The sequence below is a fragment of the Eulemur rufifrons genome, chromosome 20 (genome assembly GCF_041146395.1).
Source record: "Eulemur rufifrons isolate Redbay chromosome 20, OSU_ERuf_1, whole genome shotgun sequence".
NCBI lineage: Eukaryota > Metazoa > Chordata > Mammalia > Primates > Lemuridae > Eulemur > Eulemur rufifrons.
Window position 1 is genome coordinate 9,041,298 of NC_091002.1, and position 15,566 is coordinate 9,056,863.

The 15,566-nt window shown below is 48.2% G+C and overlaps 1 protein-coding gene across 1 annotated transcript in view; it reads left to right on the forward strand.

Annotated features, from left to right (window-relative positions):
* SYNDIG1 (synapse differentiation inducing 1) overlaps window positions 1-15,566 on the forward strand; it is a 105,537-nt gene that overhangs the window by 36,091 nt on the left and 53,880 nt on the right. The gene's annotated exons all lie outside the window — the stretch shown is intronic.

Genomic DNA, 15,566 nt, shown 5'->3' on the forward strand with positions numbered 1-15,566 from the left:
ACTCGGTGGAAGGCAGGTGACCTTCACCCAGGCCCTGGCGTCAGACCAGCCGGGCCAGCCCCGTGCTGGGAGCACCATGCCCGGGTCGAGAATGTGGAACTCGCTGAGAGAGGAGGAGCCTTGTTAAAGGCTCATTCCTGCAAAACAGATGCCAGTCGTGCACCAGTCGGTGTGTGCCCATTCCGGATGAATGCCCTGCCCGTGGGAATGGCACGTCTCAGAGTGTCACTGTGACTGCCCTCCCCAGTCAGACTTCTAAAGGTTTTGAATCCCAGCTCTTTTTCACTACAAAGCATGCTGTTTGTTGGCGCCTCATGGAACCCAGGTTTTGAAAAGATTTGAAAGACTTTTCTCTAGCAAATGAAGAGCATTCATTCAGAAATCAGCTATGTTCCTATGTTTATTAATCAAAGACAGACATTTATACTTGCCAGTTAAAGCCTGAGCTTACAGCATCGCCACACCCACTCTGTCATCCCAACCAAAGCAGGAGGGCGAGTATGGCCCCCGGGGGGTGTTCTCAGGCAAGCCATAGACCCCTCAGGGCATGTGCAGTTCCCCCCAGCTTCTGGGGTTCTGGGACCAAGACTGCAAACAGCTGACCCCGACAGGTCCTTTGTCTGAATAGCTTCCTGGCTCAGCCCAGCAGTATCCTCTCCCCTGTGTCTGTATTGCGTGGCTTTGTAGGGTTGGTGGGAGGAGAATCCACCCCTGCCCTTGTGTGCTTTTCTGCTTCCCACCTGCACATCCTGAGTGGTGACTGGCCCCCTTCCTGGGAGTCCCAGGAAGAGCAGGGGAGAGTGATGCGTGGGCTGTGGCTCCCCAAGGGCAAGTGCTTCTCAGCAGGGACACGAGAGACCAAGAAGCCCTTACAGACGAGAGTGGTGGGAGGGACAGGTGGGGCCCTGCTCTGCCGTGGGCTGTGGTCCTGGAACAGAGGTGATGGGGACACCCTCCACTGGAGCTGGGCCAAGCAGCTGTTCTGGGCCCAGCTTTGGCCTCCAAAGTCTGTGTGAGCTTCTCTTTTGTGAAGTTGTCTCATGAATGTTACAGACCCCTTGCCCTGGTGGCACGAGCACTGGGTAGACAGCCAGCGCCCCCAGTCTGTCCGGTGCTGGCAGGACCTGGGGGCTGTGGGCTGCAGGCAGGGCTGGGGGAACCCTGGCTCCAGGCCAAGGCTGTGGAGGCTGCATGTGCTGTGGACTGGGACATGCAGGGATCTGGAGAGGAGGGCGTGGCTGGCTGCCCACCGTGGACAGAGCCTGCCCACCTGTGTAAAACCACACTCCAATGCTGCAAACAGGCGAGAGTGATCAGCTAGGAAAGGGGAGGTCAGACCACAGAGCAGAGAGCCGGGTCCTCCCACAGCGTGGGCATCGATGACTTTTCCCAGGAGCTGAAGAGGTGACATCAAACGTGCCCCCAAAGCCTCCCTCCTGCACCCCAGCCCTGCGTCCTCTCTGCATAGAGAAGAATGGGGCAATCTCGCCTTCCTGGGGCCCAGCTGCTGAGATAAGCTCTTCCCTCCCTGGCAGGGGGAGCACCTTCAACGCTGGAGCTGTATTTTGAATTTTAGAACAGGACTGATACTTTTATCTTGGATTCCACTGGAAGAGGTGCTGCCTGCTCACAGAGACGAGGGTGTGCATCTTGTGAACCAGCTGGCAGGGTACAGGGTGGTCGGGAGAGCCCTGGAAAAGTGGCGGGGGCTACAGGGAGAGGCTGCCTGTCCTCTGTCAGCAACACACCGAGGACACGTCATGTCCAAAAGATTGTAATTAAAACAGAAATCGAGGCTACGATCGCAGGGACTGGCATTTAGAGTCTCTTTCTCAGAAAGCGATTTTATCCTATCACAGTAAGAGCCTCTTAGACTTGGGTCTGATGACTCATAACGTTTAATACCTTAGATGGTAAAGGGCATTTTTATTGTCTGCTTAGCAGCAAATGTGAAACGCAGTTTCTGTAGGGTTTCTGATCACGTTTTTGGGAGCCGCAGCTCAGACATTTTTGTGGAGTGTAGGGACCGTCTTCACTGTTGTCCTAAGAGAGGGACTCCCGGGGCCACGGCCAGTCGTTTCCCTTTTCCTTGTGCCTTGAGAATAGATTTGAGCGGGACTGTGGCAGAGTCCAGGTGCTGACATTTTTATGAAAGTATCTATGGAGGGGAGTCCCCTTCCCAGGGCCTGCACCCACATCCTCTCCAAGTCCGAGCTCACGTTCCCAGGCAGCCCCCTTTGCAGTCTGCAGCAGTGGCACTGCCGGGTCCCGCTGCAGGTCCGGGAGGCGAGCAGCCCTGCGCACGGTGTTTCAACTGGTCATGAAATCACTGTGCTTTGTGCTCCCAGCCCACACTGCACACTCCCCAGCAGCCACAGGAGCAGACAGAATAGAACACACGCACTCTGAGATCCTCGCGCTAAATTCAATCGGTGCTTTCCTAGGCGAGGCCAGCTGGGAGTGCCACCCGGGGTTGGAGAGAGGAGAGGCTGGAGGCCGTCTCTGGGGGACCTGCAGGCTGTGGCCTGGGCCTCCTGTGCCCTGAGGCGTTGGCGTGGGAGGTGACACAACAGGGCAAGGAGTGCGGGCGGAGGAAGCCGAGGCTGTCCAGGCCCCCGGTGCTATTCACAAGGACAGCTCTGACATGAAACTGTGACTTTTGGAGTTTTCTTCCTTTTATCATAGATCACATGATGCAGTGTGCTCACTGACAATTAGGCTGTGTGTGCTCATTGTCAAAATAGCACCTCAGTTCAGACCAAGGAACATATGAAGCCACTCCAGAAAAACCCAACCCGTGGGGGTGTGATTACACGGGGCAGCAGTGGAAACAATTAACAACATTCCTGGAATTATGAGCCCCGAATATGTTTGTTCTGTCCTCTCCTAGCTAGGTGCCCTTCAGCAGGCGGCTCCCCTGTGCCTCGGTTTCCTGACCCACAGGATGGTCTTAAAATGATTCCCAGGGGATGGGATCCTGAGGCTTAGAGACGTGGGGCAGGTAGAAGTTCCAGGAGATTCCTGGCAAGGAGCGGTGCTGGCTGCACACCGCAGGAAACCTGAGTGGCCCGTGCCCGCGGGTCCAGGGGCAAATGGACACCTGGGAGGAGACTGCTGTCCTTTTCTCCAACAGAGCTCACTAATCCTAAAAAGGTGCTCCTTAAGCGGCAGTAACAGCAGTAAAAAAAAGTGTTAGCAAGGTGGGTAACATTTGCAGAGCACTTTCCCCACGCCAGGTCCTACGTTCAAGCTGTGCACCCTTGCTTCTGGGTTGTGGTCCTCAACCAGCAGTGCCGTCATCCCCTGGGCACTTGCTAGAAATGCACATTTTCTGGCCCCACTGCAGACCTGCTCAATCAGTCTCTGGGGTCCCAGGAATCTGCATTTTAGGGAGCCCTCCAGCTGGTTCTGAGTATGAGTAATGCTGTTGCACACACATGACCTGGTAAGAACTCGGGCAGGGTGCTGTAATTGGGTTCCGTGAGGTTGAGGGATGTGCCTAAAGCCAGGCTGGTTAGCAGTAGGTCTGGCTCGCCGGCCGCCCTCTCTGGGCAGGCAGCTGGGTTGGCCCTGAGCCGCGATGAAGGACTCAGAGTGGGGGCAGATGAGTGTAGCATGTTGTTCACAACTTCATTTTTCCCCAGCCATGTTAACTGTTTGACCCAGCTCCCAATGCAAGCATGTTTTGTAAACCAGTTTACAGAGAGGAAGATGTGGGCGTGTACAACTTTGGTGGTGCGGTTCCACCTGGGAGCTGGTACTTCCGAATGGTGCCGAAGCTAGAAACGAATCCCTTACTCTGCCGAGTGACTGCTGTAAGCTAGTTAATGTGCACATTTTATCTTATTTAATCTTTGCCATGAATCTGGAAGGTGGAAAATTATTATCTCCATTTCATAGATTAAGAAAACCTGAAGTTTCAAGGAATTAAGTAATTTACAGAAGTCACAGAGGTAGCAAGTATGGGTATATGAGACAAATGCTAATATTTGTGATCCTTAAAACCAAATTTTCTGCAATATAACTTTGACTTTTATCTGTTTGTAAATAGAGCCACAATCCTTGCTTCTAATCCACTGTCCCCCACCCCTGGGAGAGCCTGGAGAGGGTGGTCGTGGAGGAAGGGAAGCCCATTCTGAACACGACGTGCCTTTGCCCTCACCCTTCACTGGATCCCGTGTGACAGGTGGCAGCCACACACTAAAGTGGGAGCCCTGCCCTAGGGGGCCAGGGCCTGCACCTGCGCTGAGCAGGCCCGAGGTTACATGTGCTCAGTCTGCTGACAGAAGTCTTTGCATTCAAGCATTTTTTTATGTCTTGATCTAATTTCATTTCATAAAATGTTTCTTGCCTTTACTAACTGCAACATTATAACAATAATTAAATGAGAAAAGAGTATTAAGAACCAGATTATGAATTTTATGAATAGTACCAGCAAAGCGAATTGGGCAAATTGTGGAGAAAAAAATGGAATCTCCTTATGGTACTGAAAATCTAGAAGAACAAGAGTCCAGCCTAGCTGATAGCTGTGCTCCTGGAAATCCATTCATTTACCCACCGTCGATTGAGTACTGCCCTGTGCCAGGCCCTGCTCTGGGTGGCAGGGGGGCAGCAGTGAACAAAACGGACAAAAGCCCCCTTCACAGAGCTGCTGTTCTAGTGCAGAGAGCCAGGCCATAAACAAAGGAAAACTACCGGTAGAATGTCCAATAGCCAGAAGTATAAGGGAGAGAAATAAAGTTGGAAACGTATATAAGATCGCGGAGCTGGGTGGCGGCATTTTCAATAGGCTAATCATGGGAGGGCCGGCCGAGAGGAGGACATTTCCTGATAAGACCCCAGGCCCAGCCAGGGATCCCCTGGGGAAGAGCTGCCAGCAGCAGGGCAGGCAGTGCAAAGGCCCCGAGCTGGAAGCACACCTGGGGCTGGCGCGAGGCCGTGTGGCTGAGGCAGGTGACCACTGGTGTGGAGTAGGGAAGAGGGGAGGCACCGAGGCAGGGGCGGGTGGGGCAGACCCCATGGGACCCTTCAGGCTGTAACAGTGGGCCGGGCTTTCACTTGGGAGTTTGAGCAGAGGGGAGGCACCTCGCCGTGGCTGTCTGGGGAGCCCGTAGGGGCAGGGCAGAGGCAAGACAGTGGCTTGGAGGCTGCTATGGTCATCCGGGAGTGACTGTGGCCATCTGGGCTGCAGTCACTGCTGGGAGTTTAACAGGAAGCAGGAGACATGAGACATCTTTTGGAAGAGTGACCAGGCTTGGCGACGTTGTGAGAGGACGAGAGGAGGGAGGGCGGCACTGCAAGATGGGTTTCCAGCGCCGGGTGTACATCGGCAGCGGGAGCCTCCATTGGCCTCCGAGTGGCCCCTCTGGCTGGGCAGGAGCTGGACGTGCGTGTTTGGGGCTCGGAGAGGTCTGGCCATGGGTAGGAGCGTAAGGCGAGAGCTGGGCGTTGGCCACCAGCTGGGCATGAGGGCCAGTGGGAGCACTGAGGAGTGGCTGGGGGCTGCACAGGAGGCCACAGCCCCGGGCAGGCCCCAGGGAGGAGCTGCACCGCTGGGCGCTGGGAGGCAGCACTGAGAGGGGGCCTGGAGGGATGTGGGGTGCTGAGCTGTTCCCTTTTTGACCTGGCTGCTGGCTGCTGGCTGCACACGCGTGGAAACTCACTGAGCTCCACACTTACGAACTTCAACTAAAATGTTTAAAAACATGCGGGAAGAGAGTAGTTGGATATGGAATATCTAGTTATCTCGTTTGAAGAGTTTCGCTGTAAATAGAGAAGTGGAGTGGTATTCGATGAGGTGATGTCAAGAGCATTTGGTTTTGGTATATCTTTTTTAAAGTGGGAAAAATTAGAGCATGTTTGTATGTGATAAAAATGACCCAACAGAGAGTGAAAAATCCACGTTGTGAAATACAAAGGAAAGGGAAGATGAGAGGGAAATTGGGGGCAGTAAAAAGCTGTCCCCCGCCCCCCATGAAATGAGCATGTTGCACACACGCTTGGCCTCACTCACTTCTTTTTTTTTTTTTTTTTTTTTTTTTTTTTTTGTTTTTCTTTTTTTTTTTTATTTAATTTTACAGAATCAAAGAGTCTAACAGTATATCTTGTTAGATACAGTATGTCCTCATAATGTATACATTATTTCTTGTACAATGATATGAAATAATATGGGAAATATTCATGATAAATTATTAAGTGAACAGTGCAAGTTAAAAACAATAGTTTCATATTTTTTTCCCCACCCCCCCTTTCCCGAGTCAGCACCTTCAAGTGTTACCACTCCCCAAACGGTGCGCAATGCACTCATTGTGTAGGCATACCCCCATCCCCTCCCCCACCCCCCACCTCAGTCTGATGTCCAATTGGTGTCGTTTCCAGATTTGTATTTAGGTGATGATCAAGGAAACCAATTTTCTGGTGAGTACATGTGATGCTTGTTTTTCCATTCTTGGGATACTTCACTTAATATAATGGGTTCCAACTCTCTCCAGGAGAACCATAGAGATGTTGTATCTTCATCATTCCTTATAGCTGAGTAGTATTCCATGGTATACATATACCACAGTTTACTAATACAATCATGTATTGATGGGCATTTGGGTTGTTTCCACATCTTTGCTATTGTGAATTGTGCTGCTATAAACATTTGGGTACACGTGCCTTTGTTACAGAATGACCTTTTTTCCTTTGGGTATATGCCCAGTAATGGGATTGCTGGGTCAAATGGCAGGTCTACTTGAATCTGTTTAAGATACCTCCATAATGCTTTCCACAGAGGTTGCACTAGTTTGCAGTCCCACCAGCAGTGTATTAGTGTTCCTGTCTCTCCACACCCACGCCAACATGTGTTGTTTTGGGTTTTTTTGATAAAGGCCATTCTCACTGGGGTTAAGTGATATCTCATTGTGGTTTTGATTTGCATTTCCCTGATGATTAGAGATGTTGAACACTTTTTCATATGTTTGTTAGCCATTTTTATATCTTCTTTTGAAAAATTTCTATTCATGTCCTTTGCCCACTTTTTGATAGGGTTGCTTGATTTTTTCTTGCTGATTTTCCTGAGTTCTAAATAGATTCTTGTTATCAGTCCTTTATCTGATGTGTAGTACGCAAAAATTTTTTCCCATTCTGTAGGTGGTCTGTTTATTCTCTGGACTGTTTCTTTGGCTGTGCAGAAGCTTTTTAATTTAATCATGTCCCATTCATTTATTTTTGTTGCTGCTGTGATTGCCTTGGGGGTCTTCTTCATAAATTCTTTGCCTAGGCCAATGTCTGTAAGAGTCTTTCCTACATTTTCTTCTAGAATTCTGATTGTATCACGCCTAAGGTTTAAGTCTGTTATCCACCGTGATTTGATTTTTGTGAGAGGTGAAAGCTGTGGGTCCTGTTTCAGTCTTCTACAAGTGGCTAACCAATTCTCCCAGCACCATTTGTTGAATAGGGATTCTTGTCCCCAGAGTATATTCTTTCCCGCTTTGTCGAAAATTAGGTGACTATATGAGGATGATTCTATATTTGGATTTTCTGTTGTGTTCCACTGGTCTGTGTCCCTGCACTTGTGCCAATACCAGGCTGTTTTAAGAACCACGGCCTTGTAGTATAGTTTGAGGTCTGGCAAATTAATACCTCCCATTTTGTTTTTGTTGCTTAAAATTGCTTTTGCTATACGGGGTCTTCTTTGATTCCATACAAAGTGTATAATTATTTTCTCTATGTCTGTAAAGAATGATGTTGGTAATTTAATAGGGATTGCATTGAATCTGTAGATCACTTTGGGTAGTATAGACATTTTAACAATGTTGATTCTTCCGATCCACGAGCATGGTATATTTTTCCATCTATTTGCAAGTTCTGCTATTTCTTTTCTCAGTGTTTCATAGTTTTCCTTATAGAGGTCCTTTACCTCTTTAGTTAGATATATACCTAGATATTTTATTTTCTTTGTTGCTATTTTGAAGGGTATTGAGTCTTTAATTTGGTTTTCCGATTGACTGTTATTGGCATATATAAATGCCTCTGATTTGTGTATATTAATTTTGTAGCCTGAGACTTTGCTGTATTCGTTAATCAATTCCAGGAGTCTCTTGGTTGAATCCTGGGGGTTTTCCAGATATAACATCATATCATCAGCAAAAAGTGAGAGTTTGATCTCTTCCTTCCCTATTTGGACTCCCTTGATTCTGCTCTCTTGCCTGATAGCTCTCGCAAGGACTTCCAATACTATGTTGAAAAGTAATGGAGACAATGGGCAGCCCTGTCTGGTTCCAGTTCTAAGTGGGAGTGCTTTCAGTTTTTCCCCATTCAGTATGATGTTGGCTGTGGGTTTGTCATATATGGCTTGTATCATTTTTAGGTAGGTTCCATCAATGCCTATTTTGTTAAGCGTTTTTATCATAAAAGGGTGTTGAATTTTGTCAAATGCTTTTTCTGCATCTAATGAGAGTATCATATGGTTTTTGTTTTTGCTTCTATTTATGTGGTGAATTACATTTATAGATTTACGTATGTTGAACCACCCCTGCATCTCGGGGATGAAGCCCACTTGGTCGTGGTGGATTAATTTTTTGATAAGTACTTGGATTCGATTTGCTAGTATTTTATTGAAAATTTTTGCATCTATATTCATGAGGGAAATTGGTCTGTAGTTCTCTATTTTTGTTGTGTCTTTTCCAGGTTTTGGTATTAATGTTATATTGGCTTGGTAGAACGTGTTGGGGAGAACTCCATCCTTCTCAATATTGGAGAATAGTTTATGTAGGATGGGCACCAGTTCTTCTTTGTATGTATGGTAAAATTCAGGTGTGAACCCATCTGGACCAGGGCTTTTCTTTTTGGGAAGGTTTTTTATTGCTGTTTCGATTTCAGTTCTTGATATTGGTCTGTTCAGGTACTCTATTTCTTCCTGGCTGAGCCTGGGAAGACTATGTGTTTCTAAAAATTTGTCCATTTCCTCCACGTTCTCCAGTTTGTGTGCATAAAGATTTTTGTAGAATTCATAGATGATATCTTGTATCTCTGTAGCATCGGTTGTGATTTCTCCTTTCATGTTCCTAATGGAGGTTATTAGAGATTTTACTTTTGTGCTCTTGGTTAGTCTAGACAGAGGTGTGTCTATTTTGTTTATCTTTTCAAAGAACCAACTTTTTGTTTTATTAATTTCCCTTATAGTTTCTTTGTTGTCCTTTTCATTTAGTTCTGATTTGATCTTAGTAATTTCTCGCCTTCTGCTGGGTTTGGGGTCGTTCTGTTCTTCTTTCTCCAGTTCTTTGAGTCTATTCGTTAGGTTGTCTATTTGCATGTTTTCTGTCTTTTTGATATAGGCATTTATGGATATGAATTTTCCTCTCAGGACTGCTTTAGCTGCATCCCATAGATTTTGATAAGTTGTATCTCCATTGTCATTTAATTCAAAGAAATTTTTGATTTCCATCTTGATTTCTTCTTTTATAGAATAATTATTCAGGAGAAGGTTATTTAGCTTCCATGACTTTGAGTAAGAGTGAGGGTTTCTGTTTGTGATCATTGTTACTTTTATTCCGCTGTGATCTGAGAAGATGCATGGTATAATTTCTATTTTTTTGAATTTTTGAAGACATGATTTATGTCCTAGGACATGGTCAATCTTAGAGAATGTCCCGTGAGCTGATGAGAAGAATGTATATTCTGTGGACTTTGGGTAGAATGTCCTATAGATGTCAGCCATGCCCATTTGTTCTAGCATTCTATTGAGGTCCATTATGTCTTTGTTTATTTTCTGTTTAGAGGATCTGTCCTGTACTGTCAGTGGGGTGTTAAAGTCTCCAGCTATTACAGTATTGTTATCTATCATTTGGTTGAGATCTAGTAGGGTTTGCTTTATGAATCTAGGTGCACCTAGGTTGGGTGCATATATATTGAGTATAGTCATGGCTTCTTGATGAATTGTGCCTTTAATCAGTATGTAGTAGCCATCTTTGTCTTTTATTATTTTTGTTGGTTTGAAAGCTAAGTTATTGGAAATTAAGATTGCCACACCAGCTTTCTTTTGGTTACCATTTGCTTGAAATATCGATTTCCATCCTTTTATTTTCAGTCTAAATGCATCTTTGCAGGTTAGGTGAGTTTCTTGAAGACAGCAGATACTTGGATTGTATTTTTTTATCCATTGGGCCAGTCTATGTCTCTTGAGCGGGGAGTTCAAGCCATTCACATTTATTGAGAAAACTGATAGGTGAGACAGTTTTTTGTTCAGCTTGTTGGGTCGAACTTCATTGTGATGTTTTCTCTCCTGGGCCATTGTGGTATCTGGAATTTCATCTTTAGCTCTTGAGTAGTTTTACATTCGTGGATCTTTCTTGTGCTGATCCGTGTATAATTCTCTTTTGAGTACTTCTTGGAGGGCTGGTCTTGTCTTGGTGAATTCCCTCAACCTTTGTTTATCTGAGAATGTCTTGATTTCTCCTTCGTATAGAAAACTTAGCTTAGCTGGGTACAAGATTCTAGGCTGGGCATTATTCTGTTTCAGAAGCGTGAAAATGGGGCCCCAACCTCTTCTTGCTTGTAAGGTTTCAGCTGAGAAATCTGGCGTAATTCTGATGGGTTTTCCTTTGTAAGTTACTTGTTTCTTTCTCCTTACAGCTCGGAGAAGTGACTCTTTAGTGGATATTTTGGTCAGCCTGATGACTACGTGGCGTGGTGTTTTCTTATTTGCTATGAATCTCCCAGGGGTCCTTTGAGCTTCTTGAATCTGTATGTCTAGAGTATTGGCAAGGCCTGGAAAATTTTCCTCGATTATGTTTTCAAATAGCTTGTCCAACCTTTGCTTGTTATCTTCTTCACCCTCAGGAATGCCAATAACTCTCAAGTTAGGTTTCTTCACATAATCCCACATTTCTTGAAGACTCAGATCATTTCTCTTACTTTTTCGATCTATCTCTGTGACTGACTTATTTAGTTGGAAGGAGTTATCTTCAATTTCTGAGATTCTTTCCTCTGTTTGATCTACCCTGCTCTTGAGACTTTCCACAGTGTTTTGTAGCTCTCTGAGTGAATTCTTCACTTCTAGGAGTTCAGTTTGGTTTTTCTTCAATATTTCAATTTCTTTAGTGAATTTTTCCTCCAAATCCTGTATTTTTTTTTGTGTTTTCCTTGTGTTGTTTATCCATTGATTCTTGTATATTATTCAGCTTGTTTATAATCCATAATTGGAATTCTTCCTGTGACATGTTGGTGTTTTGAGTCTGGTTTGTGTCAAATGGTTGGGAGCTGGTATTTCTCTTTGGGGATGAGCTTTCCATTTGATTCTTTTTGCTCTCCGTGTTTTTTCGCTGGGCCCTTCCCATCTAGATTTGTCGTTGGATCTTTACTTATAGGTTTAGTCTGGTTAACAGGACTCTTTGTGCTCTATTCTTAGGCTGTGAAACAGTCTAGGTATGTTGCTTCTTTTGGCAAGAGGGGGAGACTGTTGTGTATTGTTCAGAGATTTTTCTGTTTCCGTTGGGGGACTGCTTCCGATGGGTCCAATCCTAGAGGATTGGAGTGATCCAGGACCGCTTTGGTGAGTTAGGACACTGTGTTGTGGTCTTTCAGAAGGCAGGCAGGGTCCACACTAATAGTAGACCGAAATTCTCTTTGTTTGTTTGTTTCCCTTTGGTTCTTCCTCTATAGGGGAAGTTTCTGACTCTATCTGCCGGCAAGATACTAGCTATGGGGAGGGGACGGTGACTTTGCTTGCTCAGCGCCCCAGTTGCTGTAGCTCCCACGGGCAAAAGTCTGTCTTGGCCCAATGTCCCCAGGGATCAGGTTCCACACTCTCGCTTCTGGAGAAGTATTCAGTGTTTACACTTGGGCAGGGATCCTATATAAGGTCCGTGGACCAGGGGAGAGGGCCGTCCAGGGAGCCTCTTGGTACCCTATTGCTCCGCAGTGACTTGGCTGTGGGCCCTAGAGTGGCAATTGCGTGCCCGCAGATCTCCGGCCCTGGGGGTGACTACTCAGGATCCAGTATGTACCAGAGCCAGGGACCTGGCCCGTTCCGAAGCTCACCGTGGGTCCCCAGTTAGAAGGCGAAAAGAGAGGAGAAAGAGAAGAGAAAAAAAAAGAAAAAAGAAAAAAGAAAAGGAAAGAAAGAAAAGAAAGAGGAGAAAACGAAAGAGAAAAGAAAAAAAAGAAGAAAAAGAAACAAAGAAAAAGAAAAAAGAAAAAAAAAGAAAAAAAGAAAAGAAACGCAAAAAGCCAAACCAAAAAACGCCAACAAAAATGAACAAAAACAAACTACATAGCACTTCACCACACCGCAAGGCAGAAAGATACACAAATCTGAAGTATATAATTCAGCGACTCAATGTTTTTTTGTTTGTTTGTTTGTTTTACGCCTTAGCACAGCTCTGCCCCTTCACTTCCGCTCGGCTGGGTCCGGAGCGGCCATTAGATGTTTTTGTTTTTACGCCTTAGCACAGCTCCGCCCCTTCACGCCCGCCCGGCTGGGTCCCGGGCGGTTTCGCAGTGGATTTCAAGATGGCGTCTGCGCGCCCGCACAGCTCCGAGGGTGGTGGGGATCCAACCTCCGCGCTCAAAAAGGCGCGGCAGCCAGAGGCCCAGAGGGCAAAGGTGCCCGCCGAGGCTGTCCGCCGCCGGAAAAAAAAAGAAAAAGAAAAGAAAAGGAAAGAAAAAAAAAGAAAAAACCCCAAAAAAACAAAAACACAAACACAAACAAACAAAACCCAGAAGAAATTTACCAAGAATAAAATATACAGTTCGGCGAGCCTATTCTTCTTGTTCGTGTTTTTTTTTGCCTTAGCGCAGCTCTGCCCCTTCACCCCGAGCGCGGCCCCGGCATATCCCGCACTCCTGGCGTTGGTTCAGAGACCAGCGGAGGGCGCCGGGCAGAGACAGCCGCTCGGCACTTTATGGCTCCCGAGCGGTTTCGCCCTCGCTTTCAAGATGGCGCCTGCAGAGCTCCGGGGCTGGAGGAGACCGGCTCCTCGGCAGGCAGAGACCACCACTGCCCGGGGGCTGGCGAGCAAGGACGCGCACCAGGGGGTCACCGGCTGGAGAACCGCCGAAAAAGGCAGCACGGGCAGAAAGAGCCGCTGGGCACTTTTTGGCTCCCGAGCGGTTTTGCCTTCGCTTTCAAGATGGCGCCTGCCGAGCTCTGGGGCTGGAGGGGGCCGGCTCCCCGGCAGGCGGAGACCGCCACTGCTCAGGGGCTGGCGAGCAAGGACGCGCACCGGGGGGTCACCGGCTGGAGAACCGCCGAAAAAGGCAGCACGGGCAGAAAGAGCCGCTGGGCACTTTTTGACTCCCGAGCGGTTTTGCCTTCGCTTTCAAGATGGCGCCTGCCAAGCTCCGGGGCTGGAGGAGACCGGCTCCCCGGCAGGCAGAGACCGCCACTGCCCAGGGGCTGGCCAGCAAGGACACGCACCGGGGGTGACCGGCTGGAGAACTGCCGAAAAAGGCAGCACGGGCAGAAAGAGCCGCTGGGCACTTTTTGGCTCCCGAGCCGTTTCGCTCTCGCTTTCAAGATGGCGCCTGCCAAGCTCCGGGGCTGGAGGGGACCGGCTCCCCGGCAGGCAGAGACCGCCAGTGCCCAGGGGCTGGCCAGCAAGGACACGCACCGGGGGTGACCGGCTGGAGAACTGCCGAAAAAGGCAGCACGGGGTACAACGCTATTTGCTGTCCGGGAGTCTTTTGTGTTTTTCTGCCCTGGGGCAGATCCGTCCTTCCTCGCCAAGCGCTGTCTCAGCTGAGATCCCCCAGGTTCTAAGGTAATTTCTCAAAAAAGCCTCCTGTCTCCAATGCGCCACGTATCCCTCAGTGATTCTGCGCTGGCCTGGGTCAGGGCTCTGTTCAATTGGGAGCGGAGGGCAAGCCGCTTTCCCGAGAGGCTGCACCCGCCCCGGCTGGGGGCGGGTGTATCCGACCCGCGCTCCGCTGGCTAGTGTCTGTCCCGAGTTCCTAATATTCGTTCACCTCAGACCTCACTCGCTCTGTTTGTCCCACGCTGATTCTCCGTGGATTCACACCGCTGTTCCTGTGTGGGAGCGGTCTTCTAGCGTTGTGGCAGGTCCGGATCGATGCCTTCCTTCCCGGGAGCGCAGATTCAGGCCGTCACCACCACTCCGCCATCTTTGATCCATCCTCACTCACTTCTTGCAGCAGGTGCAGGTCAGGGAGGAGGCCCAGAGAGGTCACATAGCTGGTCCCCAGTCGTGTTTCTGGGGCAGAGCCGGGATCCCGTCCCCCAGCATCACCGCCCACCCCTGGGCTGACACTTGGTGATTACTCAGTGACTAATTGCACCAGATAGTGCCCAAGTGTTAGGAGAAACCACTGTCTTGTTATAGACATCACAGATCTCCATATAGGGAAGAACTACTGAAGTCTAAAATCCTTTGCCCAGGCTTCCAGTGAAATAACAGCCGGAATTGTAGTCTGTCCTTCCCCGTCGGACTTCATTAAAACTGGATCATACTAAATTGTGGGAGGGAGCCAGGCACTCCAAGTAATGACGTCTACCAAAGGTCCTTATCGTTTCTCCTGAATTTGATGTTCTCCAGCAGAATAGAAACATAAGTCAGGCACAGGCTATCCCTTACTCCCGCTGAGTAAGAGGCTCTGCAAATTCTCAGAGGTGGAGGGAAACAGTTATGGGATCTGGGTGTGAAAACCTGTCACTCAGGTAAGCCCTGGTAGAACACAAGCGAGATCATCATTGTTCCAAAGGGAATTAAATATTTCCTTTCTCAGCCTTTACTCTGGATGTTTATTCTAAGTCTATGGCTTGTGGGTAGGATTCTTGTCAGTAGTTTCAGCCCATTTCCCAGAAGGAACCCAAACATTCCTGTAACCACCGTCAAGACATCGCTCAGAGAGAAGGGAGACCTGGACTCCTCCCGGAGGACCCAGTGATGCCACGTGTTGGATTTTGCTTCCATGATTGTGTCCTGGAGCCGCCATGCTTCCACAGGGGTGTCAAAATTGGGATTGGCATGATCTGTCCCATCTTTCAGTTTTTTAATATGAAAGAACAATCTGATTTGTCCTTGGTACAAGGATAAAACATGAAGCTGGTAAGATAACCTGCAAATAGAGAGAGGAAATCACTCCGGACTTCGCCTCATTGCCTGGACTTCTGACCTCCTGAAGCTGGGAGAGCTCAGAATTTTTGTTTGTTTTGCCAAGAGCTCCTTTGAGAGATAATTAAATGAGAAACCTCCCAACTTTTTCTTGGTCTCCCCACAGGGGTGTTTTACCTACATGTGGTTTCTCAACCTCACTCCCCTGGATCCCCCGCCTCCATGTTCAGAATGGCTCAGCGGTCAGCGCCAGACATGCGAGTTCTGGGTCTTCTGTCTCCTCCCAGCCCCTTACAGATTAGTTCTGCTGCCGTGTCCCTGTTTAGTCTCACCAGACTCAATGGATGTCACTGGTCGAAAGGCACCCTCGCTGTGCAGGGTTTGTGGCCAGCACAGGTGGGGAAGGGGTGCACACCCCTTGCTGCTGGGATGCAGAGAGCCTCAGGGTGCCATGCAGGGGGGTGCGTGCAGGGTCTGGGTGTACCGAAGGCCATCTGACCCCTTCTTCCT